A 12,631-nucleotide genomic window follows, 5' to 3' on the forward strand; every position below is an offset into this window, starting at 1 on the left:
CTAGTCGGGATCTACACGATGCACCACTTCCTGCCATTGTCTGTTTAGTTTAGTATATATATTGTGCTTGTACATGCATGGTTTTTATCCAGATTGCAGGTATCGGGTATCGAATTTCTTGAATTTTCCAGGATGAGCGTACCCTATCATATTATCTTAATGATAAGATCTAGGGGAGATAAATTCTCAAGTCCAAATCCCTACCCTTTAAGCCATTTGTCCTAATTGAAAATTAGGACAAGTATCTGAGTTGAGTACCCTCTGAATGCGTCAGATGACGTAATTCATGATATTAAACCCTTTAGATTTATTTTGTATGATTTGTTCTATGATGGGTTTTCATATTTTATCTTGGAGGTCTATGGTGAATTTTCCATTAATTAAGTCTTAACAAATAGATTTAATTAATAAATTATTTATTTGAGAAAATTAATAAAATATCATGATCTTTGATATTTTGATTGTGATTAATTAAATGTGAATTATTGAGATAAGGAATTAAATAAAAGAAAACTAGAAATTAAAATTAATAATAATTATAAAATAATAATAAAGTAATAAATAAAATAATAATAATACAAGTTATAAAAATTAAAATGAAAGTTATAAAATTTAAATAAAAATTATTTTAAAAGTAAATTGGAGTTATAAGCTTGCATGGGAATTAACATGTGTCAACAACACGGGGGTTAGTGCATCAATTATGCACAAGGTGTCTACAACTCTATGACTCATCAAAAAGGTTGGAAAAGACCCATGCTTAGTTGGTGACACCTTCCAGCTGTTTCAAGAAGCATTCCAAAGGTTTCTTGAGAGCTCTTTATATTCATCCATTCATAGAAGCTTAGGGATAGCGTAGAGCGGAATTAGAGCATTGGAGGACTCAAGAACTCTGAAGAAGGGAGCTTGCTCTGCAGATTTTCTGGGGAAGAGCAAATTAGCATCAAAATCTGGCACTTATTGTCACGTGGGAATTTCGGTTGGCTTGGATCATGGAAGAATTTATGAATGTTGGAGAAGGAAGGGATTTTCTATGGACTTCTAAGGCATGGCAAATTAGCATCAGTGTCCAGGTGCACTCGTGATATTCTCATATTCCCTTTTGCACTATTTCTCTTCCTGTCTTCATCATTTTTTTTATATGCGTCTGAATACTCTTTGTGATTGAATCTACAATTAAATTGGAATCTAGATATGTATGGTTGCAAAGAAAATAATAAAAAAACCTTAAATCTAATTAAGGAAGAAATTAGATCTAAACGGGTTTGGGTTCGAATTAGAATCAAATTGAAATAGATTTGAAAATGGTTTGAAGATTTATGGCCAAATCCATTACTGAAATTATTGGATAAATTTAGAGAACAATTATTTAAGAGGAAAATTCTTAATTCATCACAAATTGACCTGTCGTTGCCCCTTGGATGGACCCGAACTCAGTCATTCATAACTTGTTATTATGATCAAATTTATTTGATCGCTCCAGTCAAAATTGGCGCAACTTGGCCCTCTCCAACATATTTAAATTTCAGCCTGATCCAATGGTTCATTAGGGAGATATGGCTGTCGTACTGTGACTATTTTATTCAAGGACAGATATTTCTCCATTTTCCATAACCAAGAGTTCTTTATGCTTAAACTTCACAAAAATAATATATCAAAGCATGGAATGAATTAAAGATATTATTGTAATCTTTCTTTATTAGAATCTTATTAATATGCATTAGTTTTATATGGTTTATTATCTAATCTAATTAAATCAAATTTAATTAAGAATAGTTAATAGTAGAAGAAGTGTAATTAATTATTAGTCAATCTAAGTAATGGATATTTAAATCAGAGAAAATTAAAAGAAAAGAGATTTTAATATAATTTATATAGTGGACTTTTTATAATGTATATTAAATACTATTTAATATATATTAAATAATTTAGAAATGGTAATTTTATATTACGTTTTTAAATGAGGAGACTTTAATGATATTGGATTTAATTGACAAGGGTCAAAATCATTGTTATAACATTTAATAACCTAGTTATAATCTGAATTGTTAATACGTTATAATTATTGATATACCTTAATGGTATTAAGAGTTAACTAATGAAGCTTATGTAAAGTTCTCTAGATCGATTAATAATAGTTTTGATGAGTTTATTATTTATTAATGCTTGTTGGGTCTAACAAACTATTAATAAATAATAGTATAAATAGTTTAAATAGTTATCAATTAATACGATCAGAGTTAATCTAGAAGAGATTAGTTAATGATTGAAGTACTGTAAAAGATATTAATCAAATTGGATTGGTTAATAATTTGGAGGAGTATCAATTAACTGAATCAACGTACATAGGGGAAACTTATTTGAGATAATAATACTTGGTATTGGAGATTTATTATAACTTGTTATTATTAAAATATAAATGGGAACTTTGTTGAAGAGTGATGAATTTGGTTAGTATAGAATTATTAATAAGATTTCCAATATAGCTTGTTATTAATTATTAACAAGATTATTATTATTGAATTCTTAATATGATCATTTGAGTATTGAATTATAGTTGACTTTCAACTTATAGAATTCTAGTTGGTTATTAGTCAACTGATACTAATTGGAACGTTGCTATGGTTATGCAATTATTAATTAAATCAATTAATGAAAGTTAATTAGATTTAATTAATAATTAAGTTATGTAATAGAGATTTAATTGATATAATTCTTTTAATGAGATTGTAGATTATCTATATCGAAGTTGATAAGTCTTATGACTTGAATTATGACTTTAGATATTATATGGTTGTCAATGATGATAACGATTAAATTAAAAGAATCAAACTTTAGTTATACTTAATTAAGTTTCTAATTGAAAACTAATAAGATGTAATAGGTCATGGATGGTGTACCTATGTTAATGGATTGAGATAAATAAAGTTATCTTCTTCTTATTCGAAGATTGATAATTGGTTCTTTTATAAATGAATAATGGTCCTTTGATTATGTTGAAATGTAGAAGTAACATTAAGGAAGAGTTATCGACTTAGTACTATGGATCTTAGCAAATAAAGAAAATGATTTAATAAGTAAATATTTATCCTCAGGTTATTCTTAGAATGTAATTCTTAATAATGGAAGGATAATGCTATCAGAGAAAAAATGGGTTGACTTGTAGGTCAAATAATGAAACTTAGACACGTGAGGTATACTTGCAAAACAAAAAAATGGAAACCCCTACACATTATTCAACTATTCGATTTTGTGTGATGGAACCCTTGAGTAGTATACTTTTAGGATTCCTGGACTTATAGAGATTTGTGCTTTGTGAATTGATAGCATGTTTGGGACTTGAGATTATCTCCTCAGCACGGTGGGAGTGGACCACTTAGGTTCCACGTGGTTGGGTGGTAGTGTATTTTCCACTCTTATCATTTGAGATCCATCTGAAACACCGTGCCTGATGCTTTCTTGGTTGGTATTTATCTTCATTATGTTCTTGGATCATTATGATAGATGATATACCTTATGATAGATGTATTTACTGGTATGTTCCTTGCATTGATGATTTGCATATGTTAGTTGATGATTTATTATGCTTTACTTTGCATGTTAGTAGGATGTTTTTAGGAGTGACATTCCTACTATGTTAATATCGATGATCTCTTTGGTGCTTTGGAATGTTACGCACGGAGGGATGGCTAGGATCCACGATGGTCTAATGATGCTATTTACGGTTGGGAGGAACCGTGCACTCAGTTATTTATGTTTGTGATGTATGGTTATCTTACATGATGGATGTCTATATCTTTATGGTGATGATGTATCATGTATTGTTTATAGTTTCATTTACTTTTATTGCATCATGGATTAATATTGGATGATGATGTACTTTATTTACATGGATGCTTTATTCTTTTAAGCTTTTCATACCTTGTAACATGTACAGTGGATGATTGAGCAATCTAAAATGTAATTACAAAAAAAGGACACTTGTATGTAGTCTAAGAATGTTGGTTGTATCATTATTATTTCATAAGGATGTGATGTTAGATGAATAGTTAATTTAGATGTGATACTACGTTAAGGGATCCATGAAGAATGTAATCTGTTATGTTATGATTACTTTCAGTTGGATGTTACTATTGCTTCCGCGAATGTTATGAATGGTTTATCTTTCATGTTTTTAAAAAAAAAAAAATTGTTTGGTAAAACTTAGTGTAATTCTTTGGATCCCTTGGCAGGGCATTACAATGGAAGAGATTCTCTGGGCTAACATTATTTAGTGCCCCCAAAAGAATATTTTAATTAAACTTGGGTACTTTAATTTGTTGGCCCCATGTGACCTGCCAACAACATCAATCAACCTAGTGATCTTTGTTTCAAGCCTTACACTACTATCGAGACAAAAAATCCAAGAATCATTTGGGTTTGAGAACAAAAGAGCATTTTGCTATCTTTTTAAAAAAAAATCAAATTTATTTTCTCCAAATGATATCGTGTGGAATGGTAATGGAGTTAGAAATTTTGGAAGCTACCTTAATTGTTAGACTTTTTCAATCTTAAAAGATAATAAGAAGTGAAATTAAGAAATAATCTTCATGCTTATGTTTCTTTACTTGAAATTTTGTTATCTAGATTTTATAATTGAATTGGGTATAAAGTAAGAATTTCAAGAATAATTATGCATATTTCATGTAGTTTGTCTTCATAAAAAGAAACAACAATACAAGCCCAATTTTCCAAGAAATTTTAGTAGCCAAAGCTTGGTTAAAAAGATGAGATAACAAAAATTTGAATGCTTTGATCAATATTAAAGTCATTATATGTATTTTCTTGTAAGAGTCCTTATTTTTACTAACTTTACCATTTTCAATCCATTTTTAATTTCATTTATAATAACACAAACTAGTCATCCATTTGAATATTCTTTATAATATGTTTATAACAAATTTGTAAGCTTAGAGTCATAAACCCATCAAAATGTATAATATCAATTTTTAGACAATACAAATAAATTTAATTTTTTAATAGATAATTATTTTAAAACAACTATTTTATTTATTGATTTCTTTCATTTTGGTAAAATACTATCTTGATATTTATATTTATGGTTTTTATTTTTTATAAAATAGATTATATTACAATATGATTATAATATATAAAATATATTAAGAGAGGATATAAATTATTATAATATAACAAATATAATCTAATTTGATTTTAAAAATAAATAGATCTTAAAATTGGTTTATTTATTAAATAAAAATATTAATTAAATACTTTCAATTTTATTTGATTGAAAATAGACATAATATAAATTAAATTTAAACCACAATGTTAAAAAAATATTAATATTAATTTTTAAAATTAAAGGGATAAAATATGTTTTAGTGATGACTAATCAACCAAAATAAAATGAAAACAATATTATATGCAATATTATGAGTTTTTCATTTTAGCTCACATTTCTTTTATTCCCAACATTCTTTTACCAATTCTTTAAATACTTTTACAAGCAAGTAAACCCAAAAAATATAGGCATTTACTAACTAAAACTATATGGGTTACCAAGAGCTGGACTCCTCATGAAGTTTGGCTTCAAGCTGTGCAAAACCTTACCAAAGGTTTTACTTATTCCTCTTTGTTAACCCGTCCTAGGATGATGCAGTCTTTGGCAATGGCCCTTGGTTGGTTCATTCCTCCTTGCTTATGTTTCAAAGGTGTTCGCGAGACTTTACAATCTCTAATGATAAAAAGCTTAGGTTCATATTTGGGTTGAGTTTCTTGGTCTACCCCTACCATGTTGGTCATTTATTGAGTCCATTTCCAACATTATTGACAAAGTTATTACTAAGGAGAATGATAATTTTTTCAATACTCACCCTCAAAAACATGTTTACATTGAGGTTGATCTCTCCAAGGATCTCAAGGATTTTGTGGAGATTCAAGTTGGTTCCCACAACTTCTCTCAGAAGGTGCTTTATTTGAACCTTCCTAACACCTATTATAGGTGTCAGTTGGCCGAACACAAGATTAGGGATTGCCATTTGGTAGTGCCTAGGGTTAAGCCCCTGCCCAAGGATGCTCTTATCAAGCCAACAGAATGGGAAAAAAAGAGGAATGGACCAATGTTGAGCACAAGGGCAAGGCTTGCTTGAATCCAAAATGGTTGAATGTTGCTTCCACTTCCACTCCTCCTATGTAGACAAGAGTGCAAACCTCATCCATTATAGGGTCAACAATGATTTCATCAGAGTCAATTCTTGTTGTTTCATAGGGGATCAAGGTGGCTGCAAGGGCTACCACTCCTGTAGTGGCTTGCACTCCACTCACTACATCCTCCATTGAGACACAAAATTTGCAGCATTCTCACAATCCTCCTAGGCATGCTGAGAAACTAGAAGATAAGTTGTGAGTTATCACTCTTAAAGCATTTCCCTCTAGTTTCAACTCGATTACTACTTTTTTGCAAAATAGCTACTCCTCCCTTGAGGACGAAGAAGATATGGATTAGTTTTCATGAATTTTGTATCATGGAATGTGTGAGGTCTTACATACCTCTCAAGAAAGTACTATATTTGGGATACCCATCATAGACTTGGCAATCTAGATTTACTTTGTATTCAAGAGGTCAAAATCTATGATTTTATGCCTTCTTCTGCATGTCATTTCATTTGGCTAGATGGTATTATGTATTCTTCTCAACAAAAAACTAGTAGAGGTGGTGTAGTTACTCTCCTAGCACCTTGTCTTCATTCTATTATTATTTCACATGGTTCTGACCCCATGCATAGAATTATTTGGATTTTACTTTCTATCAATAGTCATTGCTTTGGTATATTTAATGCTTATGCTCCCAATGATGCTATGGAAAGATCTCAAATTTGGTGGTGGATGGCTAACAAATTAACTCTAGCTACTTAGGTGATGTGTGGCAATTTTAATATGCTTGAGCTAGCTTTTGACAAGCAAGGTGTTTTACCCTTTTTCTGGATAGTTGTGGAAAGGGAAGCATGGTACTAAATATGTAATAAATTCAGCCTTTTTTTATCCCAATGCTAACCATCACTAGAAAAGTGGGGTCTAGGACACTTGGTCTAATTTTCAAGCTGGCTTTGACTGCTTATTAAAACATCTCCATCATGCCATGGTTACTATACAATCTTTTTCTTATTTTCTAAAGATCATGAGTTACTTATCATTCCTCTGTTAGATCTGATGTCATCAGACCATGATCCTATTTATTTTACCATTTCTTGGCAAATTGCTGTCTAGCATGCTGTTAGAACACAACTTTTCCTTAACACATTGGTGTTGACGCATTCTTCCACTATTACTCACATCCTACATGTCTAGAATTTGGACCTACATCCCCAGTCTTAAACAAGTTGGATTCAATGGTGGAATGATGTTATTACCAAAACTACTAGGTTTCTTTGCATCTATGGGAGGCCATTGGCAATTTTCAGGATAAGGTCTTATGAAGCCAATACGAAGGCTCTTAGGAAGGCTTCTAAAACTCTTACCCTTAACCCTTTTGATTCATATTTTCAAGTCTAACTTTCAAATCTTACCATGATAAATAGATTATTGATAACTATGTTGCTCAGAGTGCCCAAATCAAATCTCACCTCCATTGGTTGGAGGTTGGTGATAAAGCTTCTAAAGAATTCTTTTAGGTACTTAGAGCCCATCATACTAACTTTGGGATTAAAAAGATTAAACATAGAAATACTATTTTTTCCAATCTCCCTAACATCCTAAAAGCTTTTATGAATCATTATGAAAGTGTTTTTGCTTTGCAGGGAAATTTAGTTTCTTGGGAGGAAGCTCTCAGAAAGTGTATTTTTGTTACTCCAAACCACTTATTGGTTGAGCAATGAGCTTTCTATGAGTAGCTTCTCACCATTAGGGACATCTAGAAGGATGTCATTTCCATGGTAGATAACAAGTCCCTTGGGTGTGATGGGTTCCCTTATCAATTTTAGAAGCACCTCTAGGAGTCTATTGGTCAAGACCTACACAAAGTCTATCTTGAAGCTTACCATACTAGGAGTCTAGGAGCCATTATTAACAAAGGAAACATTAAATTCATACCTAAAGTAGGTGACCTTGAGGATATCTACAACTAGTGGCCCAACACCTTGCTTAATGTGGCATACAAGATAATTGCTAAGGATTTATCTCTTAAGATTCAACATCTTCTTTCCTTAATTGTGCGAATAGACAAAACTAGTTTTATTAAATCTAGGTATATTCTTGACAACATCATTTTTGTTTGGGAAGGCATGGAAAGAGCTCCCAAATCCAATTAGAAAACTCTCTTTTTGAAAATTGATTTTTCCAAAGCTTATAATCAAATTGAATAGCCCTTCATTTTGGCTATGCTCCAGGCTTTGGGATTCAAACCTAACTTTCTTCAGTCTGTGGAGATACTAAGTCTCGTATTATCAATAATAGTTCTCAATATGAAGCATTCATGTTGTTTCAATCTATTGAAAAAGGTTTCCCTCAATCTCTGGCTTTATATGTTCTTGTTGTTGAAGGGTTTGCTTACTTACTCACCCACTCTATTTCTTCTAGTTTGGTTCATGGCATTTCCTTGCATGAGTCTTCTTCCCAACTTGTCAATGACCACTTTTTTGATGATTCTTTTCTCACTTTCTTGGAGGATGAGTAGAATATTACCAATGTATTGCAATGCTTGGACACATTGCTTATGGTTTGGCTATTCAATGGTATAAGACAATCTGTTACTAGAAATCTTTTCTTCCATCTCTGCCTTGGCTTACTCAATTCAAGTGGAAATGGATCACTCACTAGGATATATTCATCTTTTTAGGAATCCTCTTTGGCTTTCAAGCTTATTTAGTATATTTTTGAAATGTTGTGCTCATGAAAATTGAGAAAAATCTTGACTACTAGCTTACTAAACCCCTTTCTCTTGTGGGGAAATTCTAGATTTTCTCAAACGTGCTAGTAGTTACTCGTGTATATCACTCCTCTTGTTGGAATCCTTCCAAAGCCTCTTACCTAAAACTAGAATGCTTGCTTCATGACTTGCTTTGAGTTTCTAGTTCTTATCATCATGTCTTTCATAGGGTTGCTTGGAATTCTTGTTGTCTCCCAAAAGAGTCTAGAGGTCTTGGCCTTCTTTCCACATAGAAGTAAGGGCTCACACTTTGTGCTAAGTGGATTATTGATGCTATCACTAGTGATGAAGTCTAGAAAGTGTTGGTTTGACACTACATCACTTCTAGATTTTCTATTAATAGACCTATGTGGAAGGGCATTGGTTTTTAGACCCTTCCCATTATGTGGCAACCTATGAATATCTAGAGCTCTTTTGTTATCAAGAGCATATGGAAAGCTTTAGAAGCTATGAAGCCTTGGCTTCATTGGGATGGTGATGGGTATAGTAATGCTATTTCTTTGAATTAGCAAAACCTTTGGTTGTCCTCAATTTTTTTCATTCAAGGCGTTCCTTTGGCCAAGACTCAAGGTGCTAGTGCTCTGCATTTTTTCAAATGTGGCATCAAGACTCCAAAGGACCAAAGGACCTCTTTTCCAAGCCCTCCATGAGTCTCAGATATTGGGAGGATATGCAAGTCTAGTTCTATCTTGCTCATCGAGATCAATATGATTTTGATCTTCTACTCTCTTCCATTCTAGATCATTTAATTCACAAGGTGGGAATTCAGTTAATTTGACCTTGGTGAAAAGATTGGAAGTTGTATCTGTTAGTTTGTGGTGACTAATCAAAGAAGTACTATACATACTTCATAAATTATTTGAAAAAACTTTTTGGGTCATGGCTGACGTTGTGGCCAATGTATGGTTTACATATGGCCAACATGTTGTAACCCTAAAGTGGCATAAAATACTTGTCTAAAAGGGCTTAGGGTTAGGGATTGTTTCATGGTTGTGATGCAAAAATTGGTTCTTGCATGGTATTGAACTCTAAGGGATTACAAATTGTAATCAAGTTGTAATCAGTGGATCCAATATCAAACTTTCCATTTAGTGTACATAGCCTATGGATTGGGTGAACCACATTAAATTTTGGTGTCTTGAGTTCTTTTCTATGTGATCTATTATTTTTTATTATTGGTTATATTTGCATGTAATTATTATTTTTGTTTGTGGTTTAATCCTAACAAGTGATATCAGAGCGAGGTTGTTTTTTAGTTATTCTCTGTAGGAAAGTCTTATGGATGAGTGGGAGTGATGGAAGATGAGGGTAAGCTAAGGGTTGATAGGTTTAATGGGAAGAACTTTCAGTTATGGAAAATGCAAATGGAAGAAAATCTTTATAAGAAGGATTTATGGAAGCCATTGGAAGGAAAAACCAAGAATCGGGGATCTATGTCAAATGATGACTGGGATATTTTAGATAGAAAGACACTTGGAAGGATTTGATTATGCTTGGCACCATTAGTGGCATTCAATATTACAAAAGTGAAGATGACAAAAGAATTGATGCAAACCCTAGCAAAACTATATGAAAAGCCCTCCACTTCAAACAAGGTATTCTCATGAAGTGTTTATTTAATATGAAAATGGTAGAAGGTGGATCTATTGTGGATCATTTAAATGAGCTTAATACTATTGATAGTCAGTTATCTTTTGTGAGTAACAATTTTGATGAAGAAATTAGGGCTCTCTTGATTTTGTGTTCTTTGTCTGAAAGCTGGAATGGCTTGGTAATGGCTATAAGTAATTTTGTTCTTGGATCCAGTACCCTAAAATATGATAATGTGATTGGTTTTATTTTGAGTGAGGAATCTCATAGGAAATCTTTAGGTGGATCTAGATTAGGAAGTGCTTTGAATGCACAAAGTCGAGGCAGAATGACTGAAAGAGGAAATAATTTTAGAAATCATGGAAAATCAAGAGGAAAGTCAAAGGGGAGGAGGTCTCAATAGAGAGGACCAAATGACTGTTGGTACTATGGAAAACTAGGGCATAGAAAGAAATATTTTTGGACTCAAAAGAAAAATGAAGGAGATAAATTAGATGGAGACAAGGAGGCAAATGTGGTAAGTAAAAAATCTAAGGAGGATGCTTTCCTTCTATCTTTAGAAAGTGTTGATGATTCATGGATATTAGATTTTGGTGCTTCATTCCATGCTACACCTCATAAAGGTTATTTCATTGATTATGTCCAAGGTGATTTTGGACTTGTTTATTTGAGGGATAATGAACCCTGTCAGATTGCTAGAAAGGGAAAATTTAAGCTTAAGTTGCAAAATGGGAATCATTGGCTACTACATGATGTAAGACATGTTCCAAGGCTGGGTAGGAATTTAATTTTAGTGAGCAACTCAATGATGACGGTTGTGTAGTTACTTTTAATAATAAAAATTGGAAGCTTTCAAAAGGTTCCCTTATAGTAGCAAAAGGTGTGAAAGTAGGCACCTTATATCTTTGTACAGGTCATATTGTTCCTTCTACTTTAATTGTTTTAGAGAAAAAGGAATTTTCAGGAACACTGTTGTTGTAGTTGAGTAGGGAGAACAAATAGTTGCTATAGATTCTGATATAGTGGTGTGGCACAATAGACTTGGGCACATGAGTGAGAAAGGTTTGAAAGTACTTCATTCAAAGAAAGTTTTACAAGGTCTAAAATGTGTTAATATGGATTTATGTGAGAGTTGTGTGTATGGAAAAAAAAAGATAGTGATTTTTGTGAAGATTGGGAAGGAAAATAAAAAGGAGAAATTAGAGCTTGTGCATATAGATGTATGGGGACCAGCTCAAGTATCTTCCCTTGGTGGCTCTTATTATTATTTTACATTCATTAATGATGCAACTAGAAAAGTATGAGTTTAATTCCTTAGACAAAAATCTGATGTATTTCAAACTTTTAAGAAATGGAAATGCTTGGTTGAAAATGATATTGGTAAGAAATTGAAATATCTTAGATTTGATAATGGTGGTGAGTATTGCAATCATGAATTTGAAGATTATTGCTCCACTAATGGTATTCATAGACAAAAAACTATTCCAAAGACTCCACAATAAAATAGAGTGGCTAAGTGCATGAACCAGACTATAATGGAGAGTGCAAAGAGCATGAGGTTGCATGTTGGGTTGCCCTTACACATGTGGGTGGAGGCTATCAATAATATTTTATATTTGATTAATAGAGGTCCCTCTACTCCTTTGTGTTGTGGTATTCCAAAGAAAGCATGGACTAGTAAGAAGTTGAGTTATTCTTTTCTCAAAACCTTTGATTGTGAAGCATTTGCTCACATAGATTCTGAAAATAGAACAAAGATGGAAGATAAGTCAAAGAAATGTGTATTTTTTGGATATGGAATTAATTAATTTGGTTATAGACTTTGGAATTTTAAAAATCATAAAATTGTAAGAAGTAGGGATGTCATATTCAATGAGAAAGTGTTGTAGAAAGATCTATTGCAACAACATGAGAAGAAAGAAGATAATTATGTAGTACTAAATGATACTCTAAAAGATGATGTTCCAACCATTCCTCATGATGTGCAACAAAAAATACCACACACACAAGTGAATGTTAGATGGTCAACAAGGAAAATTAGACCTCCAAAAAGATTTTCTCCCTCTTTGTATTCTATTTTATTTACTAATGCTGGTGAACCTAAATGTTATGATGAAG

Source organism: Cupressus sempervirens, chromosome 5 (assembly GCF_028749045.1).
Source record: "Cupressus sempervirens isolate cs-2001-9-10 chromosome 5, ASM2874904v1, whole genome shotgun sequence".
Taxonomy (NCBI): Eukaryota; Viridiplantae; Streptophyta; class Pinopsida; order Cupressales; family Cupressaceae; genus Cupressus; species Cupressus sempervirens.